The 24962-nt window shown below is 45.9% G+C and overlaps 2 long non-coding RNA genes and 1 pseudogene across 2 annotated transcripts; all 3 read left to right on the forward strand.

Moving 5' to 3' along the window:
* The first annotated feature begins 8046 nt into the window (after nucleotides 1-8046).
* LOC146175513 (uncharacterized) lies at nucleotides 8047-11453 on the forward strand. The gene is made up of 3 exons (XR_014701143.1): nucleotides 8047-8218; nucleotides 10527-10616; nucleotides 11301-11453. It is a non-coding gene; the product is annotated as an uncharacterized LOC146175513 (long non-coding RNA).
* A 1-nt stretch (nucleotide 11454) lies between these two features.
* On the forward strand, nucleotides 11455-24523 carry LOC146175514 (uncharacterized). Its single transcript, XR_014701144.1, has 3 exons — nucleotides 11455-11491; nucleotides 22570-22664; nucleotides 24378-24523. It is a non-coding gene; the product is annotated as an uncharacterized LOC146175514 (long non-coding RNA).
* Nucleotides 12806-13639, forward strand: LOC146175515 (uncharacterized; annotated as a pseudogene).
* Nucleotides 24524-24962: the final 439 nt, after the last annotated feature.

Genomic DNA, 24962 nt, shown 5'->3' on the forward strand with positions numbered 1-24962 from the left:
TTTAATTATATTACACTCGTTATCCGGATCTGTGGTCACAACATTTTCTTATCCCTTCCACCTCCTTACTATTTATCATCCCGTGCACTAGTTTCTGCACAAAATATTTTTAGCGTTAGCTGAATCGCTCTGGGTTTAAGGGAGCCCTCCTGGATAAACCAGTGAAGCCATTTATAACACCCACCGGAGCAGGATACTGTGTTCTGCGCATGCGCGGCGATGCAGTGTATTCGCAGGCGTGCAATCTTCCGTTCTGAGCATGCTGGACGGTATCCGCCACTGCCACATCGATGGTTCCAGTGGCACCATCTCATTCTACACGACACGCATATACCACCCATGCAAATGCCTCGAGGGGCGCCTAGTTTTTTCTTCTTCGAACAAATCTTAGCTTTAAACAGACCCTTCTCTCAGCAACCGTCCTGCTGAATTTCGGAACGCGCCTTCCGGTTTGCTGCACCCGAAATGTGGCCCCCGGAGCGGCAGCCGGAGAGCGAGGACGTAACATCCTACCTTGCGGGTCTTTGAGGGGCGGCAGTCGGTCGCACCGAGGGCTTTGAATCCGTCGATCTAACCCGTAACTCGAGCTGCTTGGTCAGCCGTGCTGGCCTGCGGGCGCTTACGGCTTTGTGGTGGACGCTGCGTCGTTGCTGTGGCAAAAAAAAGAAAAAAAAAAAAACGGGATAGAGACTTCAAAGCAGCTGTGTTCGTTCTCTGCATGCATGTGGACAACCATGTGGAGGCAGGGCAGCAGCCTTATGACGATCCAGGTCTTTCGACGGCAAATACATAAATCAGTTGCCTGGCGCGCTGAGCTGCAATGCTTAGCGCTACCAATTTTTAATGCGACCACTATTCTGTGGCTTACTACGTCGCTCAATATATTTCGCGACTCATCCCATGAACTAACACGGAAATGTCATCAGCGAATCGCTGATTACGAAAGTATTTTTCATTAAACCTCATTGCTGATTCTTTCTAGTATAGGTCTCTGAATAGCACCTGGAAATATGCAGTGAATACTATCAGACAGATCGTGACTCCAAGCCTAGCATACATCCTTATTGCGTTTTTCTTATCTTACTATTTGAAGCACAATGCTTGCTGTGCATCCACTGTAGACATCTTGCAGTACTTTAGCTCATCGCTTATTTACAACCTGGTTCCTCAATACTTGTAACAATTCTTAAAATTTGACTGACTCAGATGCGTCCTCACCATCTATTGAGGCTATCTACATGGGCTAGTTATATCCCGCGGATTTCTACATCACCTCTGTGCCTGGTAAATATAGTTTGTGAAGGTGTCCTTACGGAATGCTTTCTCTTTTGGTTTATTAAAGTCCAAGTTTGTTCTAATGCTATCTTGGTTACCATATTAAATGCTTAGTGAAAAACGAACCGCAGCTGAGTGCTATGTTTTGACACGAGAGTTTTAAAGGCCCCTGCTCACCGAAACTCCGGTGTCGGCGGCCGTCCGACGGCATTGGCATTGTGAGCGAAACATCGCTAGCATGACACTGGCAGGCAGTAGCTGGCCGCTCACATAGCCAAGCCTTAACTGGACGTAGGGCTACCTCACATTACGTTCGGCACGAGCTGCCAATGGGCCTCTACTTTCACAAGAGGGTAATGTCAGAAGCAGCCTGCCTCCTAGGCCACGCAGGTACGTAGATGCGGCGTGGTTAAAGCGGGGCTATATATGTAGAGTGGACGCCTACTCTGTCGCGTCAAACCTTTAAAGGGGGCACTTAATATCCCCCATATTTGTTTCAAGTCCTTGACGTACGTCCACTTTCTTATGGATTAAAATATTGGCGCTTTAAAAGGATATAAGGATATATAAGCTTGCTATCGTGGTCCGGCCGCAGAAGACGACGACAGTTGCAGCACGCCTGCCAAGCACGCGGAGATAGGATTTTCGTGGCTGCTGAACTGAATGCCGGCGGCGCATGGTCCCGTTTCCGCCTGGCTGAACGGGTTCCGCCAAATATATTTGTGGAGACCCGGCAGCGACTTGTGTCTGTGATTCACCTCCACAAATCTGGCGACTCCAGACTTCGCGTCTTCGCTCTGCTGCTGCCCTGCGCCTGCATCAGCCGCTTCGATATGCCTACCACCGCCAGGAGCAAGAGATCCTGCCTACCTTCCATCGTGTAAGCCATGCCCATGGATCCTCCACCTAACTACCGTCTACGTCACCTCACACCACCATCTCAAGTCCGATGTCTCCGCCCTCAAGTTCTCTGACTTCTGGTCATCGAACTCGTAACTTTGGTTCCTCACCATTGAGGACAATTGTTCCGCCGACACCCTGTCACTTCGCAGGAAACAATGTTTGATCGTCATTGGTGCGCTCAAGCATACTACTGTTGCGGTTGTTCGCGACGTCCTCCGCTCTCCGTCTGCCGAAAGCCCTTATAATCATATTAGCATATTAGGGCGATGCTCATCCAACGAACTTCTGAATCGAAGCCGCGCCATTTCCAGCAGGTCCTTACCACAGGAGAGCTCGGAGATTACAAGCCTGCCGAGTTGTTGCTTCACATGACTGCCCTGGCTGGGGTCTTGGCTACCTCACGCAACAGCGCACACCTGCGGGAACTCTTTCTGCAGCGTCTGCCACCGCAGATGAGCATTATCCTGAACGTGTATTTGTCTCAGGCCTTGGAATCCTTGGCTACGCTGGCAGATAAGATCATGGACGTCGGTCTTCCTTCTGTGGCAACAATGCATCGGCCTCTTGCCCCTCAGTTACTCAGGCAGCTGCTGACGATCGCTACTCCCGTCTACCGCTATCATTGAGGAGCTAACCGGCAGGTAGCGCGGCTTACAGCTGAGGTTGCGGCCCTTCGTAATCGCCGACCGCGTTCTTCATCTCCACCCCACCTTAGCAGTTCCAGAATTCCTGGCCACCACTCTCCGTCCGCCAAGGCCCTTTGCTTGATGCCATCGCCGTTGCAGCTCTCGCACTCTCAAATGTCGCCAGCTCTGTTCCTTCGCGGGAAACGGTCCGGTCGAACACTGAAGGCGACCGGTGTTCTCGGCTCCTGATCCAGTCGCCTCTTCCACGTTACTGACTGTGTTACGAAAGTCCGGTACCTCATCGACATTAGGGCCAAGATCTGTGTTGTTCTGCCTACGTTGCCTGAGCGACTGCGCCCTTCAGACGCTCCACCTCTGACCGCAGTCAACGGACCAACATACAGACATACGGCCGGAAATTGGTAAATCTTGACATCGGGCGCCGCCATATTTAAACATCTGAGGATGCCTTTCGGTCTTCGTAATGCGGCCCAGACTTTTCAGAGCTTTGTTGACCAAGTCCTACTTGGTTTGAGGTGCTGATTTGCCTAGCTTGACGACATTCTCGCTTTCAGTCCCATTGCAGATGCTCACAAGCTGCACCTGCGTCCAATGCTCGCAAGACTCAACCGCTTTGGTCTTTTAATCAACGGACCGAAAAACGAGTTAGGCGTTTCAGACTTGAACTTTTTCGGCCATCGCGTCAGTGCACCTGGCATTCGCCCGTTACCGGCCCGGGTCACCGCAATCAGTCAATTTCGCCGGCCCACTTTCACCCGGCAACAGTTGCGGCGTTGAAATAAAAGCTGTCCAAAGAGTGGCCGATTTCCTGGACCCAGAGCCTGCTGACACCGTTAGGCAGACCACGAAGAAATACGGTTTCCGGTTGGCCATGAAGCGAGTGAGATGGAGCTCGTGGAACGGGCGCTTGTGTCTACCACAGCGCCCGTTCTCATGGCTGTGGCCTCACTTGCCGGAGTGGCCCGGTGCCTCACTGCGCAAGTCGTCGGAAGCCCTGCTCGCAGAGAAAAGAAGGGCAGGAATCGTTTATCAATGTTTTCTTACGCTGGCAGCAGACAGCACCAAGGTGAGGGAAAGTGCATGCCTGATGGAGAAGGTAGAGCGCGCCAAGTAAGCTCCATGGAGTATATTGAACTTGTTACCGGACCGTCGAACGAGCCGGAGGCAATTTTGATCACTTCTACTAGTGCAAGCCATATGCAGGCCTAATCTTCCATTCCCGTCGTTCATAAGGGCGGGGATGCCCTGATCACCACCGTGCAGTCATTGCACGGCCCGCTGGCAAAAGGCGTTTTGACTACAAGTACGTCACACCTGGAGGCCCACCGAGGAAACCGCCTGACGGGGACCGAGTACTTCCAATGCGGGTGGACCCGGAAGCCAGGGCAGTGCAGTGACATCGGTTAAGGAATCGGAGAAACGCTCGGTCGCCATTTGATCCTACCAGAGGGACACGCAGGCACCGGTAGTATACGCCTCGGCACTGCCTGGAGGCAGCAATAGCGGACTCACTGCGCGAAAAAGAGCCATAGGATTCTCAGCCGGTTCCATTGTCCGACCATTGCCGATAAGAATCGCCGTGCTAATGGCACCGCTCGGCTCCATATTAAGGCAAAAACCTTTTGCGGCTCATGACTCGCCAGCGTGTCCATCTGTGCGTCCGCGAGAAGTGTGCCACTACGCGAGGTTCCGCGGAATTCCACTTTTTATTAATCCTGATCACTTCATGAGAAAAACAAAAATCCTGCCTTCACCCGGAATCAAACCTCCATTCCTGGGACCCCCATCCAAGCGCGTTAAACAACTTTCCTCTCTCCTTTTTACCTGTGCTTCGCCCTTTTGGTGGGTTTTATCTCACTCCTGCAAGCGAGAGGGACGCTCGCTCGCTGCGGAATTTTCTTGAGGGCTGTTTTACCGTGTACGCAGGCAGAATAAAGCCTGTTGGAGTGCGCAACTCGTGGTTATCCCATATGGCCCGAACCAACCGCAGTGGTGAGTTCTCGTACCGCGGGTTAGGGGTCACAGCTTTGTATATTAGGGCTCGTACGCTGGGGCCAGAAGGTGGCTTCCGCGTCTAGCCCGCTTTGATGGGTTATTTAAAAAATAACCCCGATAGTCTTCCACTGTATAAGTGCCTTGGTAGAATGGTCCCCGATTTTTAAGTTTCTCTGTTTAGAAATGACCACATATATGTTGGTTGTATTCCTCAAAATCCCACAATCTTGTGTTAAACTATTAATATGGGCTCTCTAATAGTGCAATAAATAGAATCGCATGTGAGAGAATCCACTCAGGCCTAGATAACACGTGTCATCATAACAGCGTAGAGTGGGCTGTCACACGTTTTCTGGCGGCCAACAAATGTAACCTTTAAGTATCTGCCATACCGGCAACATGCAAAAATCATTTGTAACGGGCAAGGGAGCGGCTTGTGAATCCTAAACAGAATAAGGCTTTAGGAATTCGGCAGGGTGTATATGTGCACAGAAATCCCGCAATTTCAAAAACGTAGTGGGTCGTTTCGAGGCTGCCATCGTTTCTTTCAGTGCCGTATAAGTTGAGCGGGCTCTGCCATTAGATCCGAAACCGTTATGAGATGTCACTAAAATTTAGCCCATTTTGTGGCCAGGTGTCTCAAAGGCCAATGATTGTGAAATGTGCGTGTGCCGTAGTTTACGTATACCATTGTCAAAAATAAGTTATACATATATAGGACAAACCGTAAGGTGCATAAATATTCGTCTACAAGCACGTCTGAATCCTCTGTCTATCTGCTTTTATTGGAAAGATAACTGACACGATTGCTGAAAAAATGTGCGGGGCCCTGCAGCCTCTTTTCATGATTCAAACCACACGCGCCTTTTCATATTTGTATTGGTGTTTGCTCGGGCATCGCGAACGCGCATGAATGAGCTGCCAATCAGGGGGGGGGGGGGGGGGGGGCATGTTATTGGCGCTGTAACGAGGGTAGATAAGCGCGTCGTAAGCATGGCTCGTGGCTTTGGCCTGGCGGGAGGTCAGCGAGAGGAGTTGCGCGGCCGACCAGCGTCACGAGCCAGCGGGATGCACACGGAGAGCTGAACGAAGACCAGCCAGACGAAGACGAAAGCAGTGTCTGCAGGAATGGCTTAGGCGTTTTTGCATGAGTTACTGCTACGCGAGCAGCAACGTTTGTTGTACCGCCATTAGCGCTTTGGCCCCATTGTTTGCCGTATTCGCGCCGCTGTGTGTTTTGTGTTGCCGCGTTAAAGTCCTGACCCTCGTTCTGTTTTATTTTTGGTGGTACATTGTCGCCCGCATCGACCGCATGTTTGCTGCGCTGTGGCGCCCAATGGTGTCGCCTTTCTTTTTAATCCTTTTTCGTTTATCCGGAATAGACTGCTGTTTTTAAGAGAGGCTCGATTTTTCCTTCGTCGGGCAAGACCATGGCTGACGGATCCGTTTTTTTTGAAGGCGGATCCTTGATATGAAAAAGAAGTAGGAATTGCCGCCCTTAAGTCACCAACACAAAACTTCGATTTCGGCATCGAGATAAAACAACGAGAATTGATGGAGGCTTACTTCGCCGGAAAAGGCAATCGCGCTGTGAAAGCGAGCCATCTGTTACGCCAGTCAACAATGCTTGGCCTCGTCCATTGGTAACACGTACTCTTGTCTAAGTTCTGGAGGCTATGGGAAGGGGTGAAATGGGGCTGGAGAGTTTCATTTTCGATATAATTTCTTCTAGTAATGGTAATATTCTTGTACGCTTTGCAATGTCATTTGCGCTAGTGCTCTCGCATGTTTTATATGACTTGACGAAAGTGCTATAAAAATGTTTGTTCTTTCGAATAAAAAAATCAGCTGCGAGTCAACGCTCGTCTGTGTGTTCTTTCTTTTTTTGTCATGCGTCTGTTTATGCTTGGAAAGCAAAATAGCGTACTTCAAAACACAGACACAGGAAGGGAACGACAACACAGCGCTGACTTCAACTGGTTTTTTATTAGAGAGTGACACAATATATATGTACGAAAAGTGGGCGCGAAAGAATTGATAACAACTGCTGAGTTTGCACGTGGCGTAAAACACGGAACTCAAAGTTAAAAGGCGCACGATAACAATATAGGTCAAAGCAAGGCAGAACGGCAGGGCTATGAAAAATGAAGAAGAAGCGAAAAAGGGGGAGGCTAATAGGTAAAAACACTTAAAGATGGCATGATCCGAAGATACGTAAACTAAATTCGAAAAAAAATTCAAAAGGGGCATAAGAGCGATAAAAGCCAAAGGGGGCATTAAGAGCGATAAAAGAACAAAATGACAATTAAGAGTTCTTTTATCGCTCTTAATGCCCCTTTTGTGTTTTTTACCGCTCTTAATGCCCCCTTTGACTCTTATCGCTCTTATGCCCCTTCTGAATTTTTTTCGAATTTAGTTTACGTATCTTCGGATCGTGCCATCTTTAAGTGTTTTTACCTATTAGCCTCCCCCTTTTTCGCTTCTTCTTCATTTTTCATAGCCCTGCCGTTCTGCCTTGCTTTGACCTATATTGTTATCGTGCGCCTTTTAACTTTGCGTTCCGTGTTTTACGCCACGTGCAAACTCAGCAGTTATCAATTTTTTCGCGCCCACTTTTTGTACATATATATTGTGCCACTCTCTAATAAAAAAACCAGTTGAAGTCAGCGCTCTGTTGTCGTTCCCTTCCTGTGTCTGTGTTTTGAAGTGCGCTATTTTGCTTTCCAAGATGATTTACCAACTAGCCCGTTCTTCCAAACTTGCAAATCTGTTTATGCGTTGCACATTCCACTGTGTATTATACGAACGTCAATCCTGCCGATCCTTCTTCACTCTATTTTACTCATTTTGATAAGGCATATCTGAGTGTGGCCTTTAAGAGCAAAACTAATACGCATCGCCTGTTAGCAGAAAAAAAAAATAAATAAAATGTCGAGATTGGGGATTTTAGTGGTTTTTATTTCAATTCTAGTTTCGTGCCCAACTATACAAGCGACATTACTTATGTCGCCACTTAATTTTGCTTTTTGGATTATGGTACCTTTGCCTTCCCGTTTTCATCAGCGGCGTTAGGTTATTGTTTTGAAAGTACAGCGTTTTGCGTGTAATGCCAGCCTCGTTAGACCTGACTGGATGCCCTTTACGCACTTTGCGAAAGCTGTTTTGTCATTGGGGCTACCTAAGCAGTTGTCAGTCGCTGCTTAGTGCCGCAGCTGTGTGTTCCGGCTCCACACTGATCACAGAAGTTATCGCGAAGTGAAGGCCAGCGCAGTCAAACCTATAAGTAGCAGCCGCAACTTGCGTGACACAACTGGCCAATCGCCTGTATATTTGTTAGAACTGGTGATGTTTTCGCATGCATGAAATCCTGTAGTTGTTGAGATTGCGTGCTTTTGCAGGTAAGTATATATTTATGCACATTTAAATTAACGTCAGCTCTTTCAAGAACTGCATTTACTTGAACTGTGTGTAAACTAGGCGACACGTCTTTAACTTGTACACCTAGTAAGCCTTCGTTCACCCGCAAAAAGGCAGAGCGGTTCGTCATCAGTTTACTTCGCCTTATGATATCACACATACTCATAAACGCAGCATCGAACTTCGCAATTTGTGGAGGCCCAAAGGCACCCTTAAACATAATTGGGGTAATATTTTAAAGCAAGAATTCCACAGAGGTTGTCTTTGCGAGTATTTGAGTCGAATTTAAAAGCTCTGCGCGGAGCCAATATTTCTTGCCAATAATGTTTCAAAAGTTCTCTTGCTGACTGCTCGCGACCGATTAGGGTGACACCTCTTTGCGCGCCTCTTTCCCGTTGACATCGTCATGGCTTTCTCGGTGCGCACACTAAAATGACGCTCCTCAATGACTTGGGCGAGGCGCAATCGTAACTTGTTCCCTTCTCTAATATTTTTTTCGTTGTTTGCGTACCAGCGTGCGCTCACTTGAGGGTTAGAGGAGGAGATTGTTTTTTCGATTGCCGATATGTTCGGTGTTGCTAGACTAACCTTTCCTACAGAGTACTCAAAAGCAAGTTTTTACAAGAGTTCTGTAAAAACGCGCAGCTACGATTGTATGTATTCTATTGAAATATTGTTCTATATATTATATGGAATTCGCGAACGGGCAGTAAGTTATCGCGCGACATATAAGATCTTTATGAATTCGGTCTAAACGGTTAGCTGAGTTCGTGGACATACTGTGGTGTACAAGAAGGGAAAAAGTGTTCAAACCATGGTATGAAATAGATTTTGCTCCCATACAAAGACTAAAAAAGGCGGACTGCTTTCCACTGTAGCTATATTGCTGCGCTAAGGCGGACGCTGATCACTAATTACTTCCTTAATTATCACAAAGTACTAAACAAAATCTCTGAAAACGTATCAATAATAATTGCACTGTTTTTGGGAGCACAATTGTGAGACATTATTCCGGAGCATGAGAAAACACACGGGCGAAGGTGTTCCACAAATAGGTGTTTATGCATAAAGGGGCGCAAGGACATAAAAGTGTTCCGTCACCAGATACCAAAATGGCAACACACACAACAGGCACTCACTTTTACACACATCAACGCGCCTTCTATCGCCTTCCTGACTGAACCAACACGTTTGCCTTGAGGTAGCGTCAAGTGGTCTTTGTTTCCTGCCTGCTAGTCTGCTCCTTCAATGATGTGAACATTTGAAGAGGAGAGCTTATTCGGCAGAAACGATTGGAAATTGTAGTAGTGACGAAACTTGTTTGGTGGCGCAGGGACACACACCATTTGCGCTCGGGCGCTCAGCGTACCGGGCAGACGGAGGCAATGCTTAAGAAAAATACCTGTACCATTCTTTTTATTGAGCCCTTCGGCTTTCGCTTGTCCTTCATTTCGCTTGTCCCAGCGAGAAGCTCGAACAATTAAGCGACAAAAATATTCAAAAAAAAGAATTGGCCAAATGCTACCAGCGAGTAAAGCATGTAGCAATTGAAACTGCACTGGCCATAGGACAAAAGGAAATATTTAACATACTGAAATATTTTGACAAATATTACCACAGTATAGCAGGCAGAAACGTGCAATAAATAAACAATTCATTATTATTGTAGCTGAAATATTATTCGAACTCTTAGACGCAAAAAAATGTGTTGTGATGCCGAAGAAGCAAGAAGTACATAGAAGGTGTAATAAAAATGAGCATTCCATCCTGGTACCTCTGAATGGAGCGAAATGGTAGTTAGGATTTCAATGCAGAGTACATAATTCGAAACAAAACCGCTGTGATAGCAAGCGCAGAGAAGTATTTCAGACCTTGACCTCGAAATGGCATTAGATGTTTAGAAAATGGGGTAAAGTGTCACAAAGCGAGAAACAAGAAATCGCGCATTGCACTGAAATTTACCTAGTGAGGGAAGACAGCATCCTAACGCTGCCATTAATGTGAGCGGAGAGCTTCATTTGTTTCTCAAGCACAAGTGCCGGGTTTTCTTTCTTGATAACGATGCTCACGGCCCTTGGCCACAGATGAATTGTGAAGGGAAACAAGATGAGGGGAGGGTCATGTCTACCTCTCTTAAAAGAGCGACTTCTTATTGCGATTGCAAATGGGCGCCGTAATCTTTGCCAACATAGATCTGTTTCCGTCGCTCCCTGATATAGCATTCTTTCGCAAACATGTTCTCCGTATGCCTACTTCCTCCAATTAAGCACTGCATGCAACTGCTTCCAGGGTAGCGCTCTTCAAAGCCCGGAAGGAATATGCAGATTTTATATAACTTGAGATTTCTGCTTTTCGCATTATTTTGGTCCACGACAGAAGGTAATTATCTCTTTCTTTGTTTCCCGCCTTCCGCGAATGGTAGGAAAGCAGTCTGCACGCTTCTCATTGTCCCATCTTGATTTGTCTCAGAGATAATCAGTTTAGTTGGGAGATCAAAGAACAAGATTTCAATATTTCATTTATAGTTACTGCTTCGAATGCGCACAAAAACGGATGCAGCATGCCTACCTGCGCTGCAGGTCACAATTCCTTTAACTAGTATTTTACAGCCATCACATTTATAGTACTTAGGACATTTGTTCTGAGAGGATTGTTGATAAGCAGCCACTAAACTTGAGGTTTTTCTTCTTTAAATCGATCCTTCGAGGTACATGTTAATTCGGCGGAGAACGTGTAGCAGGAACGATAGCAACAAGTGATTACACACGCAGGACAGAACATAGTAATTTCATTTCGGACCATCCTTCTTAGACGATGAGGCCGTCGGAAACACCCGCCACTAACCAAAGCGGCCTTACATAGGTGATGTTAAAGATCATCCTGTTTACACTCATAGGATAATTGACGATGTTGCGGGCTGTTAGTGACGCATTTTATGAATAGGCTGACTGCGCAACAAATGTCGTTATTTCTTTGCCTCTAGAGACATATAAGCATTTGTAGCGGTGGCAGTCAGTGTTGCATACCCGCTACAATTTTCCGGTTTTCACGGCCACTGCACAGCATGCAAGTCAACTGAGAAGCGCATCAGGTGTCCCAACTCGGGATACATTCCCGGACAGACATGTAAAGGAGTGGCGTCCTGGACCTGCACGGCCGGCGTTCAGAGGTGCGCTTGCAAAGACCATCTCTACCAACACGACGATGGTAGCTGCGTCACGGCGATGGTAGCTGCGTCACGGAGGAGAACTGCGGTAAGAGACCAGTGAAAACATCTTTAAAGCACGAGATTAGACCTGACTATCAAGCCGTCAAAATATCTTAACCGTGAATTCGATACTTGTTTCTGGTAACAGCAACTGTTTTCGCTGGCGGCAAAACTAAAACTCAAACCTGTTAGAATGCTGAAGCTCTTAAGAAGCATCTAAAAATTAAAGAAGTCACATTTAAATGTTACTTCACGGGCTAAAATTAAGACCAGGCGAACAGCACGTTAGCCTGCTGGAGGTAATTGGATGCAGGTGATTAGGGAATACTAAAAACAATTGCTTACAACCTCCCTCCAGTAACAATTATGATTCATCTTGAGTTGGAAGGAAAATAATAATAATAAAAAAGGCTAAACCTTTGGTCCTGAACGCATCCATCCAGGCAGCGTATCGCACGAGGAGTAAAATTGACATGAAAACTGGGTGCCCATAGAAAAACGAGAAATATCAGATATAAGCAACAGGTTATTTTGTAATCTGGGAGCACGGAACTCGTCAAGCTGATGTCTCAGGGTTTTTCTCGCACTACCTCACTTCATAGGTGGAATAATGCACATTTATTATTGTTATTATTATTGCATTTTCCGAGCTGACTATAAACTTCAGTGACTCTTAATTTGGACATCAAAAGGTCCAAGGTCTTCGTAGTAAGGGAACTGAAGATTTTTGGGGCAAAAGCCTTTAATGACTTTAGTTTGATGACGTCGTCAGTGGTGTATTATGTCGTTCCTTAAAATTGATGACGTTATCAGGGTGTAGTATTTCGCACCTTGAAATGAATGATGACGACATCACTGGTAGAGTATCTCCTACCTTGAAATTAATGATGCCGTCATCAATAGTGTAGTATGTCGAACCTTGAAATAAACGATGGCGTCGTCAGTGATATAGTATACAGGGCCTTGAAATGAATGTGACTATGACGACATCACAGGGTGACGTCATCGACCATGACGTCACGATATGACCGGATGTGACGGCGTCATGACGTCACATCCGGCAATGTCTGATACCCGGAAGTGATGTCATAATGACGGCACACCTAGTCACCGCGTCACGCCTAGGGACGACGTCACCAGGCGATTCGCGCTTTTATGAAGCTGACTCCGCTGGGCGCTAGATCCAGGCGTCCGTACGGCGCCTTTAATTTGGCGCTTCCTCGAACGCCGCACCACACAGCATACAAAAGCAGACACAGTACAGCAGGAATCAGCGGCCTTTCAAATTGGTTTACACGAAAGCAAAGGCCCGCGGACAATTTCCCGCTGACACCAGCCAATATATCACACGAAGATAATAATGGTCGGCGCCCATGGCACGAGCGGAAGCCCTAGCCTGCGTTATGGCAACAAAACAGGTGCCTACTACGTGGACGCCTCCGGCCCTCACCACAGGGGATGGTATACGGCCGCTGTAGTTCACAACAGCAAAACGGTTAACGGTCTCACCTTCAGAGCCTACAGTGCAACACACGCAGAAGAGGTGGCGATTGCTCTCGCGGCCTCGCACTCAGATTCAAAATACATAATTACCGACTCGCGAGGAGCCTTGCGGAACGTCAAACAAGGCTGGACTCCCTTCCTAGCCTATAAAACCTACTTAAATTGCATACGGGATACAGACCCCGCACACCGTTACCTTATATGGGCCCCTGCTCATCAGGGCTTGGCAGAAGACGAGGCAGCAGACGCAGCCGGCCGCGCGCTCTTTCACCGGGCTGTTTTCTCCTTCCCACCCGATCAGGAACCTGATTTTAATCCGGTCTACACCTTCAAAGATATCACGATGTACTACAGAAATTGTCATCGCCTTTACCCCAGCCCATGTAAAGGCCTCAAAAAGGCGGATGAGCGGCTCCTTCTCCGCCTTTTCACCAATACATTGCTGTGCCCGGCAGCGCTAAAACATTTTGACCACTCCTTTAGTGGCAGCTGGCCACACTGTGCACCGCTGCATTCTGACATCTATCACATAGTGTGGACTTGCCCCTCCAACCCGCCTATTCTCCCCATCCCAAACCCAACCCGGGAGGACTGGAAGGCGATCCTGCTCGGCTGCCACGACTTATAGGCCCAACAAGCCTTAGTCAGACGCGCCCGGGCGGCGGCAACCGCCACTGGGGTCCCAAACTAGAGACCTTCACCTAGTGCTTGTAAGGACCGGTCCCTTATGGGCTGGTCCAAACATACCTCCTGACCCTTGTATAGCCAATAAATGTTCTTACCACCACCATCAACCGAGTCGTAAGAAAAAGGAGGCAGGTGGGAATTAGAAAGAGATAGAGATGCAGTTGTGGAGGACTTCGGATCCCCGCCCAACAGATGATTTCGGCTCATCGCACTTTATTGGTAGAAAGTGCCCCTAGAATTTTATTTCAAGTGTTTTGGCTTCTTGTTATCCGGCTGTAACTGGAACCTGGCTTTCAAGTGATAATCCTTCCAGTGATTTCTTTGCCAATAATTATTCTGTTTTTCTAACCGACCGCTCCAAAACAGGAATTAAACAAAGTGAAGGGAACTGACTGCCCATTATCATTAACAGTTCTGTTCAGTGTTCGATATTCTGACTTGAAACCTCTCGATGAATCTGTCTGGCTTGAGCTCGCTTTAAATAGTAATGAAACACTTTTGTTGGCAGCTTACTATATTCCTTATAATCTGCCTTCTCCTGCCTATGATGATGTACTTCAATCTGTCGAACATGTTATCACTTCACACATTAAAGAACAGAATACTCATTTTGGAAAACTTAATACTCCAGACATCAACTGGAACACCAATAAATATTCTCACTACAATCATCATGTAGCAAGCAAGCGCAATGTGTTACTAGATTTTATAGCATTTAACTATTTGCAGCAACACAGTCTAACTAAAACAGTTCGGATATGTGTTTGACATTCGTTTAGCTAATATTAAAAGTGTCCGAGTCTCGAGCTCTGACATATCACTGACTCGTAGTGACGGATTTTATCCTCCACCTCTAATTACGACTTCAGTCACTGCACCACTTTTTACTAATACAGGTCCTTGGGAAATTAGCCCCGTTTCACGCATGCATGTGTGGACAATGTTGGCCTCTTCGGTTTCTTCTCTTCAATCGACTGGTCGCTTTTAAACTAAATTAGTGATGTTGGCGAACAGGTCAGTCGTTTCACTGAAATTGTTCTGAATATTGCATACGCCAGCACATACCGCTGCATATACCCCTATTCGTAGCAAGTTTTCTTCTTAACAGCTCTAAAACGCATAGCTTGTACTCATGTACGCTTTCATCGCATTAGCAGTTTTCCCTGCGCGAACAGCGAGCAGCATTCGACGAGCGCGCTATCTCTGCGTACTTTAGGAATGGGCTTATCATACGGGCGGAAGTGAGGTGAACGCATGTCGGTAGAGCTTTAGGCCTCCTGATAACAGAATTAAATGACCAATGACACACAACGATCGTAATGAAAAGCGCAAACGTCTACTAACGTAGCTGCTCCAGGCGCGACTGGGGCCGCTGTCGCACTGGTTTGGGGCGAACCTAGGAAAATCAGGAAAAGGCAAACGGATGCACTGCTTTGCAGTGACCCACTCCTCCGGACGTCTCTCCCTTCTTTCCTGCCGTTGCGCGCACACGAATGGTGCGCGAATATTATCGCGCCTGGTGATTTAGGCTAGCGGAAGCATATACAGCTGAACAAATTCCAGCTGTGCTAGTCAGACACGGCTCCGCTCTGGGAGCTTGTCCGAAATATTTGCTGTGGCCCATGAAGCGTTCGAATTAATCAGCCTCCTACTTTAAGGGCCTTTTATAAACTATAAATGTTTACGAAACACCTGTTCTCCCCCCCCCCCCCCCCCCGAAAGTGACGTATCCGCCAGATAATCTTATCAACCCGCTGGAATTTAAGGTGATTGCAGTACATGACTGCATCGAAATTAAAATTTTCTCGCCGGGTTCATGTCGGCCGTCCAAGTTGTCCGGGCTTCCTTATTAGCGGAGATAGAATTAACGACGTTTCACTTGCCGCAAACCGCTTTTGTATGGCTGCAGTAGATTGAGGAAATAATCGAAGAACCATAAGTTGGCCCTCAAATTCATTGTGGACTTTACTCGAGCTCTATTCTTGAAGAGGACCATAATAATCAAATTTACGGACGCAGTTTTCGGACAGAGGTACCAGATGATTGATCACTGTCCAGACTCCGCGCTATCCAGACGGGAGTTTACGCGACACGCACACACACACACACACACACACACACACACACACACACACACACACACACACACACACACACACACACACACACACACACACACACACACACACACACACACACACACACACACACACACACACACACACACACACACACACACACACACACACACACACACACACACACACACACACACACACACACACACACACACACACACACACACACACACACACACACACACACACACACACACACACACACACACACACACACACACACACACACACACACACACACACACACACACACACACACACACACACACACACACACACACACACACACACACACACACTCACACACACACACACACACACACACACACACACACACACACACACACACACACACACACACACACACACACACACACACACACACACACACACACACACACACACACACACACACACACACACACACACACACACACACACACACACACACACACACACACACACACACACACACACACACACACACACAGATGTATATATTTAGGAGACGAACGCTTGCCATCTGCGACAACACACCATAGCATTTTTCTTTTCCTTTGCTTCTTTGTGTGCAGGTCTCTATCACTGATTTGCGCTGTGAAAAGTCTCGACTTCGTGGAATCTACAGAGTGGACGTTTTGTCAGTTCGGCTACGCTACGGGCGCGCGCAGACCTATAGGTACAGGGCACTAACACTGGCCTATATGCTAACGAAGCCGCAGCCAAGCAGTTTCTCTGCAGCCTTTCTAAGCTATATTTTGCTTGACCTCTTTCAACTACAAGTTATAGACACTCTTTCTCGTGTTCATTTCAGCCACAGTGAACGGTCCCGACAAGAGGAAGAACCATACCACGCAATCTTGATGATTATTAGCTTTAATCGCTTGTATGGACTAACTTGCTTTGCCTAGTTCGCAGCTCGGTTTCTTTAAGCGATTAAATACATTGGGTCGAGAAAGACGTACATCTGGAACATTCCTGTCAGTGACATTGCTGTCGCTGCACGTGTTCGACCTGACTGTTTACGGGCTGCGGTAGCCGCGGCCTTTTGGGTCTCAGTCTCTTTGAATAAACCCCCATCCAACATTTAGTGCCTCACGTAATGAAGGCCGGTACCTAGAATCTTGGCCAGGTGGTGCTGGTATTGAGTAACAGCGACGGCAATAGCGGGCAATATGGCCAGGCAGTCAGAAAATACAGCAAAATAGACGGTTATAATTTGTGCGCCAGGTGTTTCTCGCTCGTGGAGCCGGTCGTAGATGCGATGATGCCGGCAATTTGACATGCCCTGACATCGCAGGGAAAGTAGGCAATCAATGTTTTGCGAGGACCTTGGCGTATGTCGGGGGACCGGCGATAGGGCTTGTGGTAATGTCGACGTAAGTCAGCGGAGCGCCGACACAAGAACGATGAGACGGGCTAGCTGGTATTGCATATCAGTATACGAGCAGCGCAGTTTAACGAGACACACGAAAAAGGAGACACACACACACACGGGACAGGGGATGGCGGGTGGTAGGACTGGACTAGCTCAGCATCGTCGTTTTGAATGGCTTGACGGAGAGTGGGGGCCAAATAAAGTGGCTGTTCTTGAGAGCCAGGCAGAAGGGGAAGCTGACGCGCCACCTTTTTCTGAACAAAATCTTTGATGCGCTGCAGCATAGCGGGGCTGTGGGTTTTCGGCGTCAGTATGATAAGTGATTGAACTTGAGCTGCGTGCTGATGAGTCGGCGCCCTTTTCTTGCGCAGATCCTCGGAGCTCTGGCAGAGCGTAAAGACTTCGGAAACGGTGTGCAAGGGCAAACAGCATCTGAAAAAAAAAAGGTGTCACAGTTCATACCTTTCAAGATCAGCTTTATCTTCTCTGCTTCCGACATGTTGGAATTCACCCGTTTGCATAAGTGAACAACATCTATGTAGCCTGTAAAGCTTTCGCCCATCTGCTGCTACCGCTCACGTATGCGCTGTCCAGCACGGAGTTCCCGTCAACCAGTTGGCCGAACACTTCTGAGAAACTCATCATGAAGGCGGTCCAAGTTCGGATGTCCTCCTCTTAGATTCGGCACCACAAGTTAGCGACACCAGTAAGATAAGATATGAACTTCCAAATGGCCCAATAGAAGTTTTGATAAGATATGAAGTTGTTAAGCTTTGTGTCATAGTTTAACTTGTAGAAGCTCATCCGTTTGTTGGAGGTGAGACAATCTTCTGCGTCAAGCTCATCGGCCCTGCAGAAGATAGCCGGGTAGCACTGAAGAAGGGAGCCGGCACAGATGACAGCCGGGTCCGCTTCCATGGCCTGACGTCTAACGTCCTCAGGCATCACGGGTGTCGCGAGAGTATGGCTGCGGAGCTCCACGACTGATGTTCTTACTCGACGACTCCACCAAATGGGCCCTGAAAGAGAAGGAAGTACATTTGAAACATTCCTGTCAGTGACATTGCTATTGTTACGCGTGTTCGACCTAATTATCTGCGGGCTGTGTTCGTCGCTGCTTTCCGTGTCCAACTACCTTTGAGTAACCCTCATCCTACAGAATTTTATTCAGCTGATCGCTTATTTAGAAATAGAGGGGGGCTTATGACAGCAACTATTAGGGCCTATTTCGCTGGCGTGACAGAAATTCACTGTAGAAGGGCTAATCTTTCATTTCGTTACCGTAAACGAACTACGAATCATTCAACCGAGATCAGCGTCCTAATGAATAGCGTATCAAATGACCAAGAGTGGTGATTTCATGCGCACCGGCCGTGCTGGGCTCCTAGCCTTTCTGCATTTTTATCAGCGTCGCTAAATTATATAAAAACAAAACATGAATTAAGAAACATGCACAGACCTAGAAGATGAATAAAAGAATTTGTATGATAAGGGCGAAATGATGGATTAAATTGACTTAGATCTGCCTTTCCTATTATGCGCCACATAATGACGCATGAGTGAATATTTCGACGTACCCACAACCATGTACAATGTGGCGAAACTTTATGTTCCTGTAAAAGCCCATTTTAGTTCAACTTTCTCTGCTTGGGGCCTGCACCAAAATATTATTTGCTTGTACTCGTCATTGAGAACATGTATATAACAGGCCATTAGCTTCAACTGCAGCCATTTTTTGTTAATACTTCCGGTCGACTAAGAATTAAAGTTCGTAAGATCTAAACATCCTAAAACTGTGGATCAATCAAAATTTAACCCTACCCCATCTCTGGTATGTTTTCAATATATTGTTACGAGGCGGCAAGCCAATGAAGAAAGGAAATAGGACAGGAGGTGACTGGTGAAGATGAAACCAATTGATTGCCGGCGGTCCTAGCATGAGCCCTCCTACCCGCACCACGGCCCGGTTCTACTTCGTCCGTAACCTTACCCGGGACCACCGAGTGATCGTCCCGATCGTGGACGAGAAAGATTGTCGACGGCAATGGGTATATGACATGACAATGGGCGTGACTGGATGGACGAAGATAAAAGAGGCAGGGAAGAAGACAGCAGCTTGTGCCACGATGATCCCTGAGTGAAACCTGGCCCCAGACGCTTTCGGGCCACAGGTAGTCAAAATCCGATGGCCGAAGCCCAGACACGCATCGCATGGCATGAGCAGGGAGGATGTCTTCATGTGTGGCGGCGTCTTGCATCGTTGGGGTCTTTGGTCGGCATCACGGGTCGGTGGGGTCATATGGTCAATAGGGTCTCTCGTCGTATATACGTCTTGTGGTCGTGCTTGGTGGCATCTCGGGTCAGTGGAGTCGCTTGGCTGCATTTCCCTTTCGTCGTGTCCTGTGGTCGGGGCGAGGGATGGGGAGGGAAAACTGCGAGGTCGCGTCAGGTCTGGCAGGCTTGGGAAGAACCAGACGATGACTCCCAGAAACCCGCTGCTGATGGCGTAAGCAGACAAAGGACGCCGAAGCTCCGAGCCGGGATGAGGTGAAATGAGCATACCCCGCACCTCCAACCAAAATGTTACGGAGTGGCAAGCCGAGGAAGAAAGAAAACAGGACAGAAGATGATCGATGAATATAAGGGAAATTTAATATATGCCGGCGGGCCTAGCGCGAGCACTCCTGCCTGCGCCACTGCCCGCTTCTTCTTTGTCCTTAAAAATATATTTCATAGTGGGCTCGACCTCCATTGCTTACGTAATTTTTTTGAGCAAAAAAAAATATAGCCAAAATGACCTCTATCCATCTCAGCCTACAAAATACTTCCGATTACTAAACAGTATAACTTTCATTTATGCCGCGCTTTAAAACGCGAGATTACTAATAACACGTCTTTTTTTTTTTTTTCATAAACTGGCTAACACTGAACTCCGCTACAAAGTCTACGAAACGAGAAATATCGATAAGTACAGAACATACAGAACAACATATGGCTGTCAAACACAGGAAAATACGCTGCCACGTCTCCTGAATTCCCTTTATTTCAATAATATCCCTCTAGAATATACCTCATACAAAAAACTGCTTGAATATTTCCTACTGAACGACACTCCATTATGAAAGTAAAAATTTTACATGGTGATTTTTTTTTGCATGCGAATAATTATCTATGTGGTTTTTTTTTGTTTTTGTGACGAATACTTGTCATGTGCGTATGTAGGTTTCTGTGATACATGTATTGTCGTTTTTCTATATATGATGTGCTACTTTTGCTGCCAAAGTAAACGGCTGGGTGCCTGTGGCCTTGTCAAGCTGCCCAAGAGGCAGCTTTTACTATTGGCATCCTGCCACCATGTACTTTGTGGTGGTGAAATAAAGTTATAATTATGTGTTACCAGCAGGACTTATCACGTAATTGTGACCAGACCGAAGCAAATAGATACTATGATGGAGATAGATTCGAAACGTAGTCTTTATCGGGCTGCATTTAGCCTTAAATGATCGGCAACTCGGCGGCAGCGAAAAGCCCTCACAGATCGGTGATTGTCGAATACAGAATCAGCGCTGATCTGAGCCGCGCTACGTGTGTTAACAGCAAAGAAAGTTCGAGATCACAAACTAAAGTCTTAAGCAATCTTCTAGAACCTTGAAGAAGCAAGTGCACGAGCGCCTTCGGCCAACGCAGATATTTGCGCTCTACAAGCACGATGATAAGAGCATGTGGCGGTGGCTGTTAGCAGCAACAAAGATTACAAATTTTCGTTGCAATATTATAGTAATAACTTACTGATTTGTTAACAAAAGCGGCATTTCTAAATCAAGACAGCTTTTCGAGCTCAAATTAATCAATACGCACGTTGCCATCCTACACGTCTATTTAGCTTAAAGGACGACCATGTTACTTGTAGAGTTACGAGCATAATCAAACAGAGCACACTGTTCTTTTCTGATCGTAATCACACTTTTCATATACGACAGGAAGAAGCATTCTTCTTTCATAAGAACGTGTTGAAATGTCTACTACAAGCATATACATATATTTACCATCAAAGCGTGCTCCATGTACTTTGGGCCGCATTTGCGCCTTACTGTAAGGGAATATTCTCGTATTGCTTGGTCTTTTCTTTCTTGGATTTCGCTTGATTGCGCAGTCGCAACATGGTTTTCTGTTCATGCGACCCACTACCTCGCATGTCTGCTTATGCTGTCCCTATGAAGATAGCCTACATGTATCTTCCTACAACTTAGCACTCGCAGTTTTTGCTGTGGGCTTCCGTGTCCCAAAATGCTAGCGCGCCATGCAAGTTCTTCATTTTACGGCGTCTGTCGACAAATGTACGCTATGCACCATTGCGCTCAGCACCCGAGAAAATGAGTTTTGCCTGAAGAATCTTTATGATGTTCCGCAATACACATCGATATCCGTAGCTGTATACATAATTTTTCACCACGTCTAGAAGAACATTGCTTCGTAAGATGAAGTTCAAGTTGCACGCCGTGCTTTGCGCTGCTGTACAGGTTTTTAGACTAGTTTTCGCCAAATGGCAGCATTGACTTAGTGGCTGGCACGCTTTCCTGAATTCCCTGCCCACTATTGGCTATGAGCAGTGTGCTCCTTCTACACGCCGATATCGGGTAGTTACTTGTGAGCACCGAAGCTGCTGCAGTTTCGCGTATGTCTTATTCTGCGCTTTTTCAAGTATGACAAAAGTGCAAACAAAAGTTGTTTGTTCAAGTCAGCACAACCATATTAGACAAGCAGCGTACAAAACGACACAATTGTATCTTTTAGCCTTTTCTCCTTAAGGGAAGAGGCAAATTCATGGCAATCCTTTTGTGTTGTCGTTTTAGGTTATGGTGAGGCAGCTGCTCAAGCCTGCCTGCCATAGTTTTGTCCGGCGTTCAAAAAGTAGAGCCGTGCTAATGTTGTGATCCCTCCAAGATAAAGTTAATTGTAATTGTTTATATGTCTCATCATAGAATACAGGCAGAAAAGGAAGATAAGGTTTGACATAAAACGCCATGTCTGTTGATGTGACATTGCAACAGTGTCGAGCAACAGCAATGTGCTTCGCGATTGTGGGAAATCACATGTGCACTGACATGGTCAAATATAGGGGACTTCCCGGCTGGTGTGCGCCATTGCTCAGTGTGCATTTCACAGAGAAAAGTTTAGATTTTGCGTAGACGAAGCAGGTATGCTCCTGGCAATCAATTTGCTCAGCTTACATTATGTTTTTTTTTAGGGTGTCCAAATGCTTCCAATTTGGCAGACTGGCACGGCGGCGTGGCATTACAGGCGTTTTTAGGAACTCCGAAAAAGACGTGGCAGAGAAGCCCCTAAATCATCAGTAGTGTTACAATATCTAAAAGAGCCTATATATGAAACTTCGTTTGCTCTCTACTGCAACCTCAGGTCCTGACCCTGTTGAACACCTTCGTCCAAAAAATCGCCAGAAAAGGAGTAATATACCAAATGAACCATCGTCGACCTTGACAACTGCTTTAAAAGTAAGTTCCTACAACTGCAGGAATCTCTACGGGGATGCTCCTTCAAAACACTGCCATGGTGGATGTTCATTGTTCTTTCATTGAACTCGTTTTTAACAGACAGTAGCACTAAATAATATCGCAGTGTTTTCTGCGCAAGACGGTACCATAGTTGTGAAAAAATACCGCATCTCAAAAAGGGGTTTCCACAACTTCCGCGGAAGTTTTTCGTGTTTTAGGTACAATATTCGGATAGTACAATGTCACTTTTCAATTAATCCCTTGATTGTGGAGGTCACATGCTGCTATCACGGCCGGCGCTTTCTCCTTTTGTGAGCAGATCTTCGCTCAATAATTAAGTTAAATTCTGTGTCAAACAAATTTAGCGTATTGTGCTTATGTACTTTCGCATCGAAGTGTCTCGGCCAGAAGCATTTTATTTTTTATTCCTTTTGATAGCCTCATAATACAATATAATAAATCTAAGTGGTTAAAAATTGAAATTTTGTATTCAAATGTATGTGGCCAATATGATGTTCACCGGTAAAACAGAAATAAAAGGAAAATTGACGATTTGCAGTAATCATTCTTTATAATTCCCGTTTTCAAACTCAACCAATTGTTGATGTTTGTGCCATTTCACTATATAATTTACTAACTATTACCGTTGTTTTTAATACGCGGCTGTCAATGCGAGTAAAACGTTATTTTTCTATGGCAGGTCTGAAAGGCTCCTTTAAGTAAACTGTGCTGAGCATTTACTACCTTCCACTACTGGCAGGTGGAGAGGGCTGAGATAATTCTTCTGTTAACTTTTAGGGGAGAGCCACGAAAGGCTGAGCTAAGAATGGCGGATAAAAATGATACTGACTAAAAACGACTGAGCAGAAATAAATAAAAACGCGATTATGAGCGAATCAGATCAACGGTAAACCACAATTGCGATCGAAGGGAAATTAGAATAGATCTACAAAAGGACAGATTGGCGACTGAAAGACAATGGAATCATATCTGGATTGAAATCATATTTAATATAGAACCGCCATAGATTGGCGAATAAAAGGGAAATGCTAGCGCATTTCATCAGTATTAATAAAACCTGTTGCCCCTAAAATTTTGTAACCAAAATAATATTTGACTTGGCGTTCCCCTTTTCAGTACTTTTGTTTCGTAGTATGAAGTTTTTGGGTTTACTAATATGACTGGTAAGCGCTTATTATATTCAACGTGTCATGTGTATGCTACTTCGTCTCTGAGGTATTTTGATCGAATTAATAACCTTTTAATTTTTATAAACGTGTATTATTTCTTCTTCGCTAGGTTTTTTTTTGTTTTATGCTGCAGGTTCTTGTTTTTTAGTTTCTCGTATCTGGCGAAGAGCTTAACTTCAGTATACGACTTGGGGCCTTCATCAGTTAACATTTTTAGTTTGTGTGATGCAACTGGAGCCTAAAATGAACTTAAATTCACATAGCCACCAGATCATAAACGATCTGATCCGCTGGCTGCACGCACCATATTGCAATAAAATAGAAAGCTGCTTTCATAAAAGCAAAGTTCTAAATTGCCGCAACCGCCATCTCCTAAAATTCAGAGCACAGTACTGTTTGCCATATATTGATTATTCAGCAGCAAACCCAACTACAGACTATTATACTAAAATATCAATATAAGCGCTGCCGAATTTTTACATGCAAAAAAAGTACAACCACCCTGAATATCATTTCTGTGCAGTTGATTGAAAGCAAGGCAGGAATTGTGCTGGCTTGGGTGTCAGCAGATTTGAGCGACATCTCTCGATCAAGATGTACGATGTCCACATATATTGCCAATATCAGCGGTGGAGCACGGCGTAGACTTGACTACTCGAAGCCGGTCGAGTACAAGTATGTGAGACACGGTTTACTTCTGAGGATATTACATAACACCTTGTTAGAAAAAGTAATAATCAAGAAATGAAATATCTTTAAAGTGATTGAACATTTGTGCATGTGAAACGTGTTCTTTGATCCAAAAACATCGTAAAAATGGCGGAACTGCGAAAATTCCTGCAACGAAACTGCGATTTGAAACAGTAATATGCAAGAGAGCTGACATGTGGGCTCGAATCTGAACGTATGTAAAAGTCATTGTATCTTTTACAACGCTTGTCGAACGATTTCGGAACAATGCGAAATACAGTAATCGATATAACTAACATCGTGCTGTGAGATATTAACTGCTGTCCGAAGATATTTGCAAATTGTGGTTCGACCAGTTGCTGCAAGGGAGTGCTTTCGTTGAGATGTATATAGGCACTATGGCCTGAAGGCTACTGCG

Source organism: Amblyomma maculatum, chromosome 10, assembly GCF_055883805.1.
Source record: "Amblyomma maculatum isolate TAMU_Amacu chromosome 10, ASM5588380v1, whole genome shotgun sequence".
NCBI classification, from domain to species: Eukaryota; Metazoa; Arthropoda; class Arachnida; order Ixodida; family Ixodidae; genus Amblyomma; species Amblyomma maculatum.